This window comes from Lagopus leucura, unplaced genomic scaffold, assembly GCF_019238085.1.
Source record: "Lagopus leucura isolate 7727_CA_CO unplaced genomic scaffold, USGS_WTPT01 Super-Scaffold_100004, whole genome shotgun sequence".
In the NCBI taxonomy this organism is placed as follows: Eukaryota; Metazoa; Chordata; class Aves; order Galliformes; family Phasianidae; genus Lagopus; species Lagopus leucura.
The window spans coordinates 3,986,671-4,005,386 of record NW_024962264.1 but is presented as its reverse complement, the minus strand read 5'-3'; the positions used below and the strand labels follow the sequence as shown (position 1 = coordinate 4,005,386).

Below are 18,716 nucleotides of genomic sequence, written 5' to 3'. Positions count from 1 at the left end.
TAGTAAAACACCCATATGGTTTTTTGAAAAAGGTTTGCCATTAGACCTCAACTAACGAATTCAAGAAAGAGAACAGTCAGGTTATTCTGCAAATACAGCAACGTTCACAGTAACGTTTACCTTTTCTTTTACCTTTCACACAAACATCATTTGAAACATTCAGTGCATGTTTTAAACAAAGCCTACACAGTGATGGAGGCTCTTCTCTTGCATCTCTCCCATGTATTTAATAGAAGTTGCTACCTTCAGGTTTTCTACAAAACAAAGTAGTGTTTCTCTGTGCTTCTTATTTTGGGCCTCATATTTTAACGTACTATGATCAGGAAAAAAGAAAAGAAAACAATATTTGTCTACATTACTGACATGTGAACACGTATAAAAAGAAGCCAAGTTCAGAAATAACAGCTTACAGCCACTTTAAATTTTTTCTGTTGTAGAGCTACTTAGAATGAAAAAAAAAAATTCATGCAGCAAACATCATGGCTACCTCATTAAGCTTTGTGGCACGATACGCTTCCACTTCTTGTTACAGAATAGCTTAAAAATGTTTTAAAGTAAATTCCTAGCTTTCGCTGTAAGACGTGAAAAGGACAATCAATTTCTGATTACAACAAGGACCACGCATCCACCATCAGGGCTTGCAGCCTATGGGTTGCAGGATGTCATCTGGCAACAGAAGGAAGTTTTTGTCCCAGAGAGGGAAATAGGCCCTGGAGTGAAGCGCTCACTTCAGCGGCAGTCAGGGAAGCCCTGGCCCAATTTATTTCTCTCTCTTCTCCCACCCTGGAGGTGGGATCTCTGCCACATATTTGCTCCCCCAAAGGAGGTAGAAGGACTGCTGAGACTATGGTTTTATGGAGCAAGCCTGGCCACGCTGTCTGCCTCTCTAAGTTTCCCAGGAATTGTGAGAACTTTCTCTCCCAAATGGTATTCCGAGAGGCCATGGAGATGCAGTTAAGGATAGGAGGTAGGACCTCAGTAACTCTAAGTAGCATTGCTCCGTGCCCGCTGCCAGCTCCCAGCATAATTTCAAAGAATTGCAACATAACAGCTTCTATCTTACTTTTCCCCTATAAGGCACAGGAATCTTAAAATAACAAACACGATAGCAGTCTAAGTACAGGAGTAGGAATCTGCTCAATAAAATTATATACAACACATCTGCAGGCAGGTCTTGGATCCTCTTTAAGCCTTTAAGTAAGGGGCAGGGGGCACAATGGACAGATGATGTACCACGGACCAGACCATCTGCAGTGCAAGAAACGCAATTTCAGCTCCAAAGCTCAGCTTTTTTCTGAAATATGCAGCTGCAATCCAGTCTAGAAGCTTTTGTGTCCAGCAGACGTTGCTATTTAACTCAAAGGGTGTCTTGTGTGCAATGCAATTGTGCAATTCAACTCACTGACCAGCAGATGTGCTGATGCTAAATAAGTGGCAATTTTACTGACAGGTTCACCACAGCCTTTTTCACAACATAGCTGCAACAGCCTAGGACTGCCATGTAAGGCTGTGTTTCACTTCCTAACACCTATATTCAAAACCAAAAGCAAAATGACAGCCAAAATAAAGCTTGTGCCCATGCTGTGCTACAAGCAAATCGCAAATGAATGGACAGACAGAAGTATGGCTATAAACGTCCAAAGAAAATGAAAGCAGTAACATTCAAGGCCAAATTAGGACTGCAAGTCGCAGTCTTTTCTCAGCTTCCATTATGTCCTAAATTGTTCTGCACGAGCTTGGTTTTGTTTTTTGCATTTTTTAATTTTAATGCTCCAGTTCTGTGTTTCCATGTATTCTTTATTCTGGGCCTCTGGAAGTGAAGAGTAAGTTTCTGCATCGATTTGAAAATATATAAATACTCGCATATTTGATTAGCTATCAAAATAAGTACTTTCTATAATCCAAAACAATTTTACATCAAGGAAAATAGTAATCACTAGTTGTTAAACAAAAATAGCATGAAGCGTAGATTGAAAATTGATTGCCAGGAAGTACACAATGTCACTACAGAAAAGTAAAGTCCACAGGGGAAAAAAAAAAAAGGTAAGAAATAAACCTATCTACTGCTTACACTCATACATTAATGAATTTTTAGGATCAGAAGGAAGCCTCACTTGGGTTTGCTCCTGGGTTTGTGTGCATGAAACATAGACTATTCTTATGAAAAGGAGTTAATTGTTTTTAAGACAGCCTTTCTTTTTGTAAGGAAGAATAACTGCAGACTTGAGCACTTGTCATAGCACGTTTACTTTTGCTATGAGGATAAAGTTAGTGTCAGATCCCAGAGGAAAAAAAGACAAAACAAAAAACACCATAAATATGAATAATACATTTGTAATATTTTTCTTCTAACAGCATCACCTGCACCTAAAAGGAACTTGCTTTTGTTAAGTGAATGCAACTGCACAGCACAAAAGCCAAGTCTCCCCTCTACTGAGTTAAGAATATCTTTCAGAAGTCTCTACGTCTAATGCTAGAGCTCTGAGGAGTTATCAGAAGGGAAGTAGCGAAACAAAACACCTTCAGGTATGCTTCAGTAGCTCTATTTGAAGAGTTTTTCCTTTGTTTGTATGTGACCCCTGAATGGCAGTAACTGGACAAACTTCAAAGAAATTATTGCAGTTACACAATAGTTTATCCAAGGATTGAGCCCCTCAGCCATCAGTGAACTTGACTCACACAACATACATTTTATATTCCAGGAAATATTTGCAAAGGATTCCTCAATAACATATTTTTTTTCTTCTTTCATAACCTATTCTTTAAGGTGAAAATACAGACAACCTAGCAAACACATGCGATAGGGGAAAAGTGAAAACAAGGAAAAGCACTCACCAAGTTAGCAATTGTGAAGAAATAAACAATAGAGAGGAACTGTTCTTCAGCAGACTCTCCATTACAAGAAAGGCTGAGAAAAACCTGTGTAACACTAATTCAAATACCAGCGAGTTCACAAGGTACACAGGCACTGGTGCAATCAGCTTTAATGGTACAGAACAGCCAATTATATGGAAAGATTGAATATTTTTTCTGAACTCTTGAGTTCAGATTAACACACTTAGTCTTAAGCACCTAAACTCACCTTCTGGCAAGAATAAACAGACAGAAAGGCATCTCAGGCCAAGGCCAAGCACAGGTATCTAAAATAGGAAAATCCAGTGACTACCACCTCTCTCTTACCAGTCATTACAGTAGGATTAGATTGACCAGCTTACACTAAACTCCTCTCTTCTAGAAGGTTAAACGAAATGAATATTTCAGTGTGTTTCCTTCTCAGTGTTTTTCAGGTGCAGTATAGAACACGGACTCACCACTTTCTGCTTTGTTTCAGCATTACAGTCTTCAGTGAAGAAATAAGAAATAGTACCAATATAACTGATCTTCCATGCACAAGTCAAGTGTGTCGTGCACAGAAAGGGTGAGATTTTATACACGACAAGAAGAGGTGACTTAAAAAAGACAAAGAAAAAAAGTACGTTTTTGAGGTAAAATATCATACTACATTAAGGAATGGTGCACGTTTAAAGATATTGCATTTTCCCATTCCCTATATTTAGACATAGTTCCAAATACGTGAAAAACTAACGTAACAGTGAATTAAAAGAATTTACATGTTTTCCTTAATAGTTACTAATTACTGTTACCACTCAGCAACTTGAATACCAAAAAACACTTCCTATAATTATGCCTTAATCTTAAAAAATTGCACAGTTCCTTTAAATAACTTTTGCCAATAATTAATGTTTTTTGGCAACAAGGTTACAGATTGGACATCAGACAGAATCCTCCCTCTGATTCTTACACTAATTACCTAAGGAACACACAACCCAGCAATTACAAACTTGAAAAAATATTTAACTCGGGAAAGGAAGGAAAGGAGGGAAAGGAGGGAAAGGAGGGAAAGGAGGGAAAAAAAAAGAAAGAAAGGAACGAAAAAAAAAAGGAACGAAAAAAAAAAAAAAGAAAGAAAGAAAGAAAGAAAGAGAACTACTGTTACTTCCAGAATTAAGACCAACTGAGAATAAAGATATGGGCTTAAAAAAAAAAAAAAAAAAAAAAAAAACAACAACAACAAAAAAACCACCCACACTTGGTTTAAAAGCACTTACAGAAAACAGAAGAAAAGTGACTGCAGTAAACCAGACATCAAGTTCTGTATGGAAGACAACTTGTCCAAAGGCCCTGTCAAAACCTTAGTTAGTTGTCCCAGCAGGTGAAGAGAGATTTTAAACATCACTCTCTTGCGGACTTCCTCATCTTACTCTGGTACATAAAAAGAAGATCAGAACAAGCACATCAGAGCACTGGAGATGTGATCATCCATACTTCTTAACCGTTAGCCCACTCCCATATCTAATTGGTCCAACTTGCTGTTTCCAGGACAAAATCCTTTCAAAATAGTTTTCTCCAGGGACCATTTCACAAGAAAACTGTATGGCGTTAGATGGCACCAGCTCAGCTCCCCAGGGGCTCACCTGTCCTCCCTGACACACTGAGGTATAATGCCAAGTGTCCCACACCTTATGCTATACAAACAATACTCCAGCAGCCACAGCACAGCCCTTGCACTACTGGATACTTAGAACCAAAAAGAACAGACACGATCACATCATAAGTTTGTCTTAAAAGTCCAACATTGGGATGGTCCACTGGAAGAACATGAAAATCATAATGCACTGCGTACATACTCCTCGGTTGTTAAAGTTTATGAAAAAGGGTATAAAAAGCAGCATTATCTCCAAGCTTACGCAAGGTTTAATATTCAAGAGTATATCCTTTTGGTCTTAAAGTGTCTTTTAAGAACTCAGTTTATATTAAATTGTCTAATTGTTTTAGAGAAGCACCGCAAAGATTAATTGTTGCTTTGAAAATGCTCTAAAGTCTTTGGATGAAAAGAAAGATCTCATGTAAATTATAATATCACACAAACTCATACCTGGTAGAAACTTCAAGGACTTCTGTTTAGAGAATAAATTAACCTATCCACTAAATTACTGATTTGCCTAAGTACAAGGAAGAATCAGTCACTTTCCTCTTAAAGAAAGACAGATTTTCAAATGACACACTCCGGTTGGTGAAAATAATTTACTTTACATGGAAACTTCCTCCAGAATTGCAGAACTTCAAAGCAGACCATGAAAAAGTAACGTTTAAGGTTTCAGGCTCCAAAATAGCACACTGAAATTAAGTGTAAACGCCAGAAGCTGAAATGCTTGATCCTCTTACATTTTATTAATCCGTTTTTTTGAAAATAATGACGGTATCACTACATTTTTCCTTAAGGATATCAAGCAGGTGAGACCTCGTGCTTGAGAATAAAAGCCAAGTTCATTAAAACTACATTTTCTACTACAAGGACAATAAAGACGCTTTATATGTTGCCTTAAGGCAAGACTTAAAAAGATTTTCTTAATCAGCACTCTTAAACAAACTTATTTGATGGTATTTTTCCATTATCATCTAGCATTAGAATCCTTAACTCAACAATACTGTAAATCCCCGAAAAGAGAGAGGCAAGATGAAAGGCAAATAGACTAATGCATGACTGACATAAGAACTACTATTCAAAAATCCAGTAAAACCAAAGTCAGGAAAGTATGCATCATCTCTAGCCACAGAGCATCCTTACTGCTACAGGCATCAGAAAATTAAAACGTAAACCAAGTAAATAAATACATCACCAAGTACACGCAGAAAACAAACACACACAAAAAAGATGCAGCTAGATCACAGCAGTCAACAGAGTAAGAAGGAGATACGGCCACCATGAAAGCGGTGGCTCACCATGAAAGACATCAAAATCCCAGTATGACCCAAACTGACACTAAGTTACATGTCTGCAAGAAGGCACGCATTCAGGGACAACTACAAAATCCCAGGCCAGACAGGTATGCTGGCAGAGCAACAGCACAAGCTGGAAGTGGTTTATTTCTCCTCTGCTTGGAGTGATTAAGTCCCATTAACATCAAGGGAAGGAAGGCATGCATAGAGAGGGATGGAGGTACATCTTGAAAGACAACTAACTGCCTTTCTGTGACACTCGTACTGCCCAGCAATTAACATGCAACATCATGGTAGAGACAGGGAGAAAAGAGCTGGGGAAGAAATAACAATACACGAATCAGGGACAAGTGGCAGCTTCAAACACAAGAAAAACTTTGCATGCCTTCAACATCTAATCATGAGTGTTAAAGGGGGAATGGAAAGGAATGGAAAAAAGATGGGCTCGAACCCAAACAGATTGTGTGCAACAAGCAACGGGGTCTGGAAATCAGAAATATCAAGCAACTGGTTCCCCAGGATTCCATCATTTCAAACTCAGTGTTGGTAAGGGTCTAGAGGAAAAACCTTACTTTAAGGAAGTAAGTTTGCTGTAATCTGGTCTTTGAAAAATGACTTCAAGGAACTGCTCTGGAAATTCATCTGTTCTGCAAAAGGCAACTGTCAGCTTCTGTAGCAGCTGATACTCAAGAGAGTATCTAAGAGGTGTTGACTACTTTACATGAAGAAAAATCAAAGCTCACAGAAGTGTCCATCCACATTCACCACCAAAAGGTAAAATACATTTGCTCTCTGAACAGTAAAGTATTCTCTTAAGACATGCAGAGGAAGAAAACAACCAACCAACAAAAAAACAAAAAAAAAAAACAACTGATCAGCAATTTCTTTTTTGTTCTGAGACTGACCTTCAGCAAGAATTGAAAGATAATCAAGTTACTGACACGTGATATTGCAAATTATTGCTAAGTCTCAGGCAAAAGAACAGGATTACAAAGGTGAAAAATGGCATCTATTAATATAATTTCAAAGCATATTTATACTCTATGTAGAGATGAAGACCTGTATATCTTTACAAGGCACAAAATAAATTTTGGTCTAAAAAAATATTTCTCATCCAACTCCATTAAATCCCAGAAGTTTATTACCTTAGCTGTTAATTGGAGAGTCTGGAACAAAGTGTAAAGCAGAGCACAATGTACAATCTCTGTTTGAACTCAACACTGCAGATTCCGCTAACATACCAAGATAAAACTCAATTTTGCAAGTATTTAGTTACAAGAACATTCAGTGGAGCTGCCCAAGAACGTCAGCACGAGTTCTATTTATTGACTTATGCTAAGTGCTCACAGGACAAAAATCTGCTTATCTTCAACAGCACTGCTTAGAAAGTCAGAGGAACTGTGCTGCGGCTCCCACTTCTGCCCTGCAGCCCTCACCAAGCCCACCTTAGCCACCCAGATGTCATGATCACAGCTACAAACCAACTGCACACTGCAAACGCAAGCACGCGTTTTTCTGCTTCGCAACCAACTTCACTTGAAGTGTTTTTGAACTCAGTAACGTAACAGAATGGGAATTTTTAGAACCTCTTCTCTCATCAGCCCCTCAGTCACAGCAAAGACGTCTGTTTTGTTGGTTAAACTGGATTAAGTAGTGTTTGACAAACAAGTGTCTTCACCCTAAAAACTAAGCAGCTTACTCAGAGCTCCCACCTAAGTTAAACAATTGCACCTATTTCCTATTTCCAATGCTTACTGAATAACAGATTTAGCTTGAAGAACATGGTTAGAGTGTTTATGTGAGATATCTTCATCATTAAATACTTCAGTTGCTTTTTGAGATCTTTCTCTAACCAGATATAACCAATTCAGACTCATTAACATTTCACACACCACCTTATTCAGGTTTCCTCTTATTCCAAACACAGAAACACAGCTGATAGAAATCAGACACCTAGACAGAAGCTCAGATCAGTGTTTAAGTAAGCACGCTTTGAAAATATTCCCATTTTAAGAAGTACTCTTTACAAAGCAGGCTTTAACTCTATCTGATACTGAACTAATTTAAATTTCAGTAGAGCTGCTATCTGTGTCAGACTCACCTTACTCTGCCAGTGGGAGCACTCAGCCTTTCTCTCGGTTTATCTTCCAAAAAACCTCCATGTTAAATGGTAGATAGGGATATGATTGAGTATTTAAATTTGCACTCGAGAACTCTATCTCACAAATCATACCATCACCTAACAGCGTATTTTTAAAACACGATTTACTATTTACATGTTAGGGCATTTCAAAAGTCATAAAAGTAAACATTTGCAGTAAATTATCTCTAAAAGAAATGCAATAATTCACAAATACTTCACACAATCTACTTCATTTCTAACTAGGCAGAAATGAATGCATTTCTCCACAGATGTTTCTTCAAGAAAAATCCTCCCTGTCAGCAAAGCATTCTGTGTAGGATATCAGTGTGATTTCAGTATACTGACCTTGCGCTTCACATGTGTGCAAAGAAAGACATTTCCAAACCAAGCAGACTAAAATAAAATTTGATCTCATCCTTCATTCCTGAGCTGTGGCTGCTAAGCGGCAACCTTTTAACTATCTACTTTATTAACTTAAAAGACGCTTTGTCTTTCAGCCATCTTCACCACAGGCCCTCAGAGCATACCTGCACAAAGGCTGATTCAGCATCTGACACCACTAGCAGGTGAGGGGGAGGTGGGATGGCCATCCTTTTTTTTTTTTTTTTTTTTTTTTTGTCTTGCCAAATTAATTCTTAGTTGTGCAACCAAAGTCAAATTAACAAACTGATCTTAACTTTAAAGTTCCTACTGAGTCTCCAAAAAAAGCACTGAGAGTAAACTTCATACAAGAACCTTGAATTTTATCTGAGAGGCTTGTTTTAGCAACTGATTTGACTAATTAATGCTGATTACACACTGAGTTTACTCGAGGTTTTTTTGTTTTTTTGGCTTTAAGAATAGTTCACGTTGATTTAAACTCAAGAGATCAGTATAAAATGGTCTTGCACAGAAGCAGGAACGTCTAATGGAGGAAAGGCCTGGACTTCACTAAAGAGATCACTAAACATACTTAATTTAATCACTATACTTCCCTTGTGTACCCAGGCTTTTGTGTCACTGCAGAGCCTTGAAGAAGTGTATGCCTCAGGGGTCCTGAGAGAAGAACGCTTTAGGGACCAGGCACCCAAACTGAGCTGCAGCTTGGGTACACAAGGCTTTGATTACTCCCCCAACCAGTTTTCCCTATCCTAGCAGCTGTTAGGATAGTTGCATTTGCATAACAAGGAAGAAAAGACTGGCAAGCATCCTGCATGCACAATAAGAAGAAATGGAAATCCTTCTTACCATCACTCTGAATTAACGTGTTGTAACTTAGGCAAGGTATGCGACTAGACAAACCAATATCTTCTGTCTAAAAGCTAAGCACGCACATAAGGATGCAAATTAAGAATAAAGGCATTACTCAGCCCCAAAATTTACTCAGTAAATGTTGCCAAATTTACACTTGGCAAAAAGGAGTTTACTTGCCTTAGTCTATGCCTAAGCAAAATGAACGAAAGAACATCTTTGTGAAAGCAAGTTTTATGTACCAGCAATCTGCATAGCAAGGTGTTTTTTTTTGTTTTTTTTCTTTTCTTTTTTTTTCCAGCAACACTTGCCTTTTTCCATACAGCAAAAGCCTTAGGTGTACAAGGGTGCACGTGCTCACTAACAGTGCCTTGAATGAAAACTGTGATTCAGAAAGGCTGGGCCCCAACGTGTTCCCTTTCCCAGCAGGTGCCCAATCCTCCTGCCCAGGGCATACAGCTGGGGTTTCTTCTGTCCCTCAGCAGAGTTAATGCTGTCCTTGCCAGCCTTTGGACAACCTCTGTGCCTGGTGAACAACTCCTCGCACCTCCTGCCTTATTTACTTGCCTCTCAAGGAGGTCTCTAGTTTCTTTGACTTTTGAAGATCCCTGTATTGATCCCTTTCGTAGTTTGTTTGTATTTCGTATTTGTGAGAATACAAGAGATGCCTTCTTTCATCTACGAGTTTCTTTTTACAGACATAAACTGGAGCATAGGAAGTTCTGCACCAATATAAGAAAGAACTTCACAGTGAGTGTGATGGAGCACTGGAACAGGCTGCCCAGGGAGGTTGTGGATTCTCCTCTGGAGATATTTAAGACCCTCCTGGACACCTAACTGTGCAGCCTGCTGTAGGGGGCTGCTTTACAGGGAGGTTGGACTTGATGACCTCTGGAGCTCTCTTCCAGCCCCTACAATTCTGTTATTCTCTCCCACTCCTCTATTTCCTTACTTCAGTCTTCACCTCCTGATCAAGAAGCATCAAGAAAGAGAGATTTTTCCTCTCCTTTTTCTACTGCTTTACACCTTTCATCTTTGTCTATTCTCTCTTAGATTTCTTCCCTACCATATTTGATATTTTTCTTTTATCTCTCATCGCTTTGAAATCAGTAACAACTAATTAGATACCCTTACAGTGGAGTGAAAACCCCTTTCCTCAACCAAAAAACAGGACATTAGGCTAAAAGTAAGAAGATAGAAAATACAGTTGAGCATCTGCACAAGCTAGACGTGAGCAAAAATCTGAATTCTTTTTGCTGTATCAGATTATCCCAATTATTAACAAAGTATATTCCTATCTCATAAGCCTCTTCTTCACACTAACAGAGATTTTCGTAGACAAAACATGATTACACATGATGCATACAATATTAATTTCTTACTCGTGAAAAAAAGAAAATGGAAGGGGAAAAAAATGCACTAAGCAAAAACAGAAACACATTATCCTTCTAAAGCACTCAGAAATAGCATATATAGAGTGCTTTGTGTGCATCATTTGCCTCCCTCTTTCATGTTTTTCTAAAATAGAGCTGCCTTAGAAGGAAAGATGCAGCCAACCAGCAGAAATGAAGCTGCTGGGAACAGCTGAACAGCACCTATCTAAATTACAAATAAAAAAAAACTCAATACACCTATAAATATGTGCAAATTATATCCAGATTTGTTAATTAACACCTGGAAGAGTCCCAGGTGATGGAAGGTATACTAGCAAACTGCTGGAAAGCTACCTAGTGTGAAATCTGCCTATTCAGACTGGTGCTGTCCCCAGGCAACTTCCAGGGAGGACAGGGCAGTTAAAAACAACTCATAGGAAGTTCAGTTACAGAAGCAATTGCTGGAGGAAAAGTACATTTACTAGAACAGACAGTGGCCATTGCACAACAGTTGGCCTCAATATTCAGGGATATTTCAGGTGCATTCGCTAATCCAGATACAACAAAAGATTTGATACCATTTTTCCTAAGATTTTTATGCATTAGTCCTCACCAAACCAAACCTGCAGGCTCAGTGACTGGAGAGCTCACGACCCTCATGCTACCAGCCTCTTCCTGCTGAGCACAGGAAGTCTGCTCCTCCATGCCGCCAGCCTGTCAACAACTACTGCAAAAGAAAACACACAAGCTTTGCATCATTTTGGTGGATGGAAGAAATCCCCCACTCATTTTTGTCTCTCTGTGAACCCTACACTCATCCCCAGTGCTGGCCATGGTTGTGGGCCTTCGGTTTGATCCATGGTTTGGCATTAGCCTACAGCCCTTCAGAGTAAATGTATTTGGATCAAGTATTTTCCATCGCCTTATTTCTACTCTGACATACTTGTTCGGCTTTTTACATAAGCAAACTCTCATTTACTTTAATTTACTGCCAGAGTAAAGAACTCTGGGTTTGGACTGATATTTATTTATTTGACCTGATCCACTGCCATACATGGGCAAGGCACTTCATAGATAAGTACACATCATGCATTAAAACAGGCCAAGAGCCTAGCTGGTAACAGATTTTCTTGCTTTCACACATGTGGCACATTTTGTGCCTGCATGTGGTTATGAGGCTCCTTGTGCAAAGCTGATTCTCCCTAGGAGTTCAGAGCTGGGGAAGACTTTGTGTACGGGGTTTGGACAAACTGGGAGTAAGGGAAAGGACATCCATGCTCCTCAGGGTGTAGCTTCAGGTATTCTGGATAAATATCACAGCTACAAAAGGATTAAAAAAAAAAAAAAAGTGGGAAGAAAAATCCAAACTATCCTCCATAATTGATGTTGCATGTCTTTCTAAAGAGGCAAATATAAAAGCAGAAGACCAGAGGACTGGTGTGTGAGCTCCTTTCACTTCATGAAACTAGCTGAAAAGCTGTTATACATGAGTTTCAGAGAAACATACCACTCCCTTACTGAAAAACAACTTTTTTTTTCCCCAACTGCTTCACTCACACGTAAGACCAGTATGAACGCTCTGCCCTGTATCAGACACCTGAGTATCAGAGAGGGCATCAGGGTACATGCTGCATTTTTAAACAACAAAGTGAAGATTTTTGGAATTAAGTACACAGTAACGGCGTCATCTTTCATAGGAGCTTTGTTTCCCACCTGGAGTCAGTGCTGGAATACTGCCACAAGAACTGTAAAAACCCCCTGTGTTTAAAAGGCTGGCTCTTCAAGCTCCTAACAGTCTCTGAAAGAAATATTTTGCATGCATCAGAATTTCCATTTTCGTTCAATAGCAACATACCAGCACATGCACTGAATAATAACTGCAAGTGATCCTCCAGAACAAACTTTCACCCATTCAAACAAAGCATTTGCCTGGGCAAAATTATCAGGAGATGATTTTTCATTTGAACTCCTCAGGTACCCCAGAAACAAAATAATTTTAAAGAGATTCTACGTTCATCACTACATCAGATTCTAAGAGAATAAATGACAAAGACTGTACAGTAAGTATTTCGCAACACAGAGACACAGATGGGATATTTTTCTCTCTGCAAGTCTTTAAAATTTATCCCAGCAGGCATCTTCTCAATTTATTTTTTATTTTACCTGCTATAGCAAGTTTCTTGAACTTAAGGCAAGTATAACTGTGAAGTTACCAACAGTTACTGTCCAACTGAAAAGTTAGTCATGATCACAAACTGAAACAGAAAAAAAACTAAACAAAACAAACCCACTATCTCCACTGATAGTTTGCCACCTACAAAACAATCTATTTTAGGCAGTGCTATGTATGTATGCCTATCACGATTTACACTCCAATCCAATGACACCCAATATATTACAAATGCTGATGCTGACCACCATAAATTTTCACACTGAGTCAGAACAAAAGTATTTAGGACAATGATTCATTAGTTACAAGTAAGACAAAAAAGTCAAAGGACAAATTCTGGCTGTAGGGATGCCAACAGCAAATATTCTCCAAGCACTTAGACAAAAAGTAAAAATAAAGTAGTAAATGGACTTCTGAGCAAAGCTCTGCTTCCCCATAGTTTTACCACATTAAGCTGTAACACAAGCCAGGCAGCTTAGAAGGGCCTTCCACAAAAACATCTTCCTTACTTGGCAATACTTCTTGTCCCCAGAAATTCCAAAAAAATCTGTCATTTCCACACCTTCTCTACAAAGAAGAGAGAAAATGTATCTAACTTCACTCATTCCTTCCAGATAACTGCTTGGGAAATCTGCCTTCCTGTTGGTTTCCCTACCTGACAGAACTTGCTCATGGCAACGCAGACAGCAGACCATCCACCCAAATTTGTATCGCAATACCAATGAAAAATACCACAACGAAAATTCAGAGAAAAGTGGTGAATTGATCACTTCATTCTGCATCTGTTCACCACTGCTTTCTTCCTTCTTTTGTTAATCTTATAGTTAAGCTTTGCATTTAGTCAGACAAGCTGCCTCTGACAAGTAACAAATATATGATTTTCACTGTGATAAGTGCTTATCAATATACAGACACCACACAACCATTACATTTTCACCAGCTAGATGATAAAGAAAGATTGAATTTGATAGTGATTTCAGTAAAAATTCCAAGGAATAAAAGATACGGAAAGTGGATTTGAAAGTAAAATAATGAAGCAAGCAGACATGGTCATGCATGAGTAAATTTTTTTTTTTTCTATATAACACCATGAACTGTAGAGACCAAATGATTATTCAGCACCAATAACCACTATTATGAGTTGTGAAAATTAGGGGGAAAAAAGTACCTAAATAACACAGTAAATAGCTGAAGAAAGAACAGCAAGAAGTTTTTTGTTTGTTTGTTTGTTTTAACCAATCCAATTTCACATGTTCGTAAGCCTTGTTCTGTAATAAAAGGGCCTGCTTTTGAAAAGTTCAACAGAGAAACAGATTCTCCTCAGTCCCTGTGACAGACTTAATTTTATAGATCTATTCTGTGGGGCTTTTTTTAAAGCAATATATACAGTGCCAGGTTCAATTGCTGGATGCTTGTGTGGTCAGCAGAACAAATGAATACTCAGAGTCACAAAGAATTGCCATATTCTCCATTGCAGCAATGAGATAAACGACTGGAAAATTCTGATGCAGAATGCCATCTACATCTGATCCAATAGCCTCAAAAAAATCAGTGAGTTTTTCACTCCCTTGAAATTGTTGGTACAGAACTAGGCTCTAAAGTAGAAACAGCAGAATAAAGGAGCAGATGGAAACTCCAGAAGAGCAGATGAAGAACTGCCAAGAGTGACTGAGGTGAAACAGAGCCAAATATTTTTTATCAGCTCCTAAAACAAGACATTTTTGGTAGTGAGATCAGAAGCTGAGCAATCACACCAAATTATGCTTCAACCTGAGATGAAAATTTTCAATTTCTTTTTCCAGCCAGCACAAACAAACAGGAAAATAAAAGAAAGAACAAAATAGGAACATTCTAAATATAGCCAACAAAACCAGAGACAACATTACAAGCTCTGGAAGCTCCAGTTGAAAAACAATAATAACAACAGTACTGGATATAAAGGGGAGATGCTACACAGCAATATTGTTTCACAGAGATAAACGTGGCTTTAAGATGAAAGTTACTTATCTGTCATTGTTTTATGGAGTGTGTGCTGTACTGATGGAAAGCAAAGGTCAGACTTACACTGAAGAAACTTTAGCTGACTATTCAGAAGTCAGGGTTCAAGCTTTTATTGCTGGGGTGTCCATTAACAGGCCTGTGTCTGAGGCGAGCTGAAGGTGATGTCGTGTTCCAGACTGCTGGTGCACAGAAGTCTGACTCCACGATGTGTGCTCTTTGGCAAAGAAGCCTGGGATAGACTGGTAGGGTAATAAAAGCTTTTGCAGGCTATTCAAGAATGAGCGTGCCTGATTAAAAACAAACAAACAAACAAACAACTCATCTCTCCAAGACTTCATTTATGAAGCATGAGAATAAAAGACTGAGATCTGGCAATTTCTCCATAAAAGAGGGGTGATCAAATCTCCTGTAATTAGTTAAAGACCTCTGCTGAGTATTTTAATAGATGTACAAAAAAAAGCTCTGTACATAGACAAAGTCTGTGTTTTTTTTTTTAATTGAAGTACCTACATATTGTCCTGAGTGCACACAAGAGGATCAGCACAGAAGATACAGATCTTTGAAAGTAAGAAACTGCAATACTGCCCCGTCTTGAACTAGAAACTATCCGGAAATAAACTCAATCTGGAAATAAACTGGAAATTAACTCAAGAGGGATCTGTATCTGTTTCAGAATATGGTACCAGAACTCATCCCTGCAGTGCAAAATGAATGACTAGCTGTGTCAGAAACCATTTAATTGGCTGCAATGAATGCTAGCTTCTCTAGGAATTACTCAACAACTGTTGTTGCAAAAGACATTGCTTCTTTTTTCCCCTCGCATCAGATTCCTCGCCCTCCTACAGCTGGTCCCCACATATTGCTCAGTCTTCCCCACTCCTGTGCCCAAGTGCTGAGTGGCTGAAGAACAGGCTTAGCCTTCCCACGGTGCCTAACGCTTGGAGTCCCCCCAAGCTCCACTTCGCAGTGCTTGCTTCTTGATCCACCTTAAGCACCGTTTACCAGGGAATCAGAATCCCCAGAGTCAGCATTTGCACTGGGCGCTGGCAGACACCCAGTGCATTTTGCTAGCTGCTGCTGAAAGCTAAGAACCATGCTGCCATATTGGCAAGTGAGACCCTGGTTGACAGATCCAACGTAGAAATAACCCATTGCCACACTGCATGACATACAGTAACTGGAAAGGTGTGGCTTTTTTTTAATTATTATTTTTTAACCCGTAAACAGAATTTGTCCAGCTTGTCAGGATAATCACTGGGCAGCCCAAGGTGAGCATTCAACACCTGAGTACACAGAAGTGTTTCCTGAAAGTGACCTCAGTAGTGTGGTTGTCTGTCACTTTAAAACACATAACACACATAAATATATGATGGCAATACTATACGTAGTTAAAGATGCTGTCCTCTGCAATGTATGCAGAGCATAAGCAGCGTGCTTCAGAAAAATGAAAACAAAAATGAATACACATCAAATGCTTGCAAAATCTGAGCTGGTAATTACAATTTTGGGCAGACAATTTGACACAAACATGTTCCTACTGATAAATTAAAATGGGGTTTTGAAGGCAGCTGTACGTTGCACATGACTGTAGAACATGCTTTCACTCCCCCCCCCCCCCAAAAAAATATTACATCAATATATTAACTCAATACTAACCATTTCCTCTATTACAAGCTTACTGTGTTTTGTGTTTGGATAAGATATGGCTAACAGCTCATTTTTCCCTCGCAGTCAACTCCATCTCATCCAAACTATTAATGTAACAGAGCTCCAATCCATTTGCCTGTGGATGTTAAGTCAAATCCCACTGACTTAACAAAAGACAAAACTCAGCCCTTGAGCAGCAGCAGAAATGTTAACTGGTACAGCTACTCAGTTCAGAGAGCTGTTTTCTCTCTATGGGAAACAGGCTTGAAGCAATATATTCAGGAGAATCAAGCAACTTACGTAATGTTCTTATTACTTGTATCAACATTTGTGCTATATGCTTGCAGTTCACTGCTGTATGGCTCATTCTGTTGCAAAATGAGCTTCTATACCACAAACATATTTTTGCAAGTACAGTAACTGGATCAAAATAAAGACTTGCTTTGTTTCCAGGAAAAATATGCATAATACACAGAGCAGCAAGCTTTTAAGGCAAGTTATCTTCAAATGGGAAAAGTGTTCTCCAGGCAAATTTTACTACTCTCAGTAACATTAGGCTGTCTTATAAGCCAGTGAAACAGCTGGCAAACACTCGTGCAAGATTTTATCTAGAACAACTAATTACAGCAATTTCCCATTTTTCATTTATATTACCAAATTCCATAAAATCTTCACAATCTCCAGTTCATGCACTCCTTCAAGGCTACATTTCATCTATCAAACTGTCTCATGTCAGCTACTGTTAAAGATCCCAACATCTCAGGTTTAGTTGATCCTGATGGAACTCACTGAAAGAGGATGAAGTCTCACTCTGTAAGCAACTGCGTCCATTTCAATAGCATGAGTGAAGCAGACATTTTACAACCAAAACTTGCTAATGCTTTAATATAACAGTATCCTAAATCTAAGCTGATGACCTAAAATAACAATGATGATTATAATAATCATTTATCACTGCTACCATACATGTACGAATTAAAATACAAAGTAATTTATACAAGCAGTAACAGGAATAATACTAGAATTACTCAGTTTCTTTTTAAATTGTTAACTTTTCTTGAACAGGAACTTGAGAGCTCCAGTCAGGCCAAACTTCAAACAACTTCTCCAGGCATTCTTCCTAAGGAATATTGTTATTTAATCTATCACTCTGTGATGCTTCTATCCCTCTGTGATGCACTGACAAAGTCACTGAGCGCATCAATAAACATCACATTTTAATATTACCTCTATTCCAGACATCAAAAGCAAACAATCCACAGGCTAATCCATGCACAGTTCGGCTAATCCCCTTTACACACTCACAGCATGTCTACAGTATCATCAGATAAATATGATAGTGAATACAGACACTAAAAACAGCTACACAGTCTGATGACGTGCAATATGGGTGAAAAGCATTAGGCCAAATATTATTTAAGATCCTTAGAATTCTGTCTGAAAGCTAAGCATCCAATAGCGGACCCAAATCCATGCTTCACAGGACAGGATGAAAACAAAGGTAAACAGCTGAGATAAATTTTGCCTTGTTTGTGCATTCAGTAGCAAAATTGGTTACCTTCTAGTTTTCCTCCAATGCTTAATTGCAGGAGAGAATAGCCTCTTCCACATAAAAATATAGGGAAAACAAAATCAAAGAACTTTTTTCCTGCTACAAGAAAGCATTATCCAGCTTACAGTTCTCTTCCAGTTACCACATGAGATAAAAAAATAAAAATAAAAAGACCATACAAATTAATAGAACAACTAGCAACATGATTTTTAACCAAAGCTACCCTTGGGTGAAACCAGGAGCAGGTTACAGCTTAGGTTTATCATGAAACTGAGTTTGACCCTTCCCATAAAGACTATTTCTGTTTCAACAAGAAGCAAAGCATGAATAGCACAGATATTCAGATTTCTCCCAACTCAATTGTATCTACTGCAAGACAGCATTCTGCATGCTATCCAATCAGTTGGTTTACATTGGCAAAAAAAATAATCCCATGTCTATAATCAAGAGCAAAATTTTATTACTGTCCTCTGATTGGCAGTTTTACTTAAGTTAAATATTACCAGCTTTTAGTATTATTTTGTTGTTTCTGCTCATAAAATATATGAAAACTAAACTGAGCTTAAGTATTCAAAATTTGCGTTTCATTGCCCATCAAATTTACTGCCCATGGAATTATCACGAACCTCGTTCTCACACAAACTTAACATACACATACATTGATATTATATGCACACGCATACTAGTACTTCCCTCTGCACCATTAACTTCTCCTTATGGCTCAAAAAATCCAATAAGAGATGGGGTTTTTTTTCCACTTATTGTGTGGAACTACTTCACACATTTTTAAAATAACAACAAATTCTCAACTGTGGACAT

At 38.5% G+C, this 18,716-nt stretch overlaps 1 protein-coding gene across 2 annotated transcripts in view; it reads right to left on the bottom strand.

Moving 5' to 3' along the window:
- TLL1 (tolloid like 1) overlaps positions 1 to 18,716 on the bottom strand; it is a 132,752-nt gene that overhangs the window by 97,382 nt on the left and 16,654 nt on the right. The window lies entirely within an intron of this gene.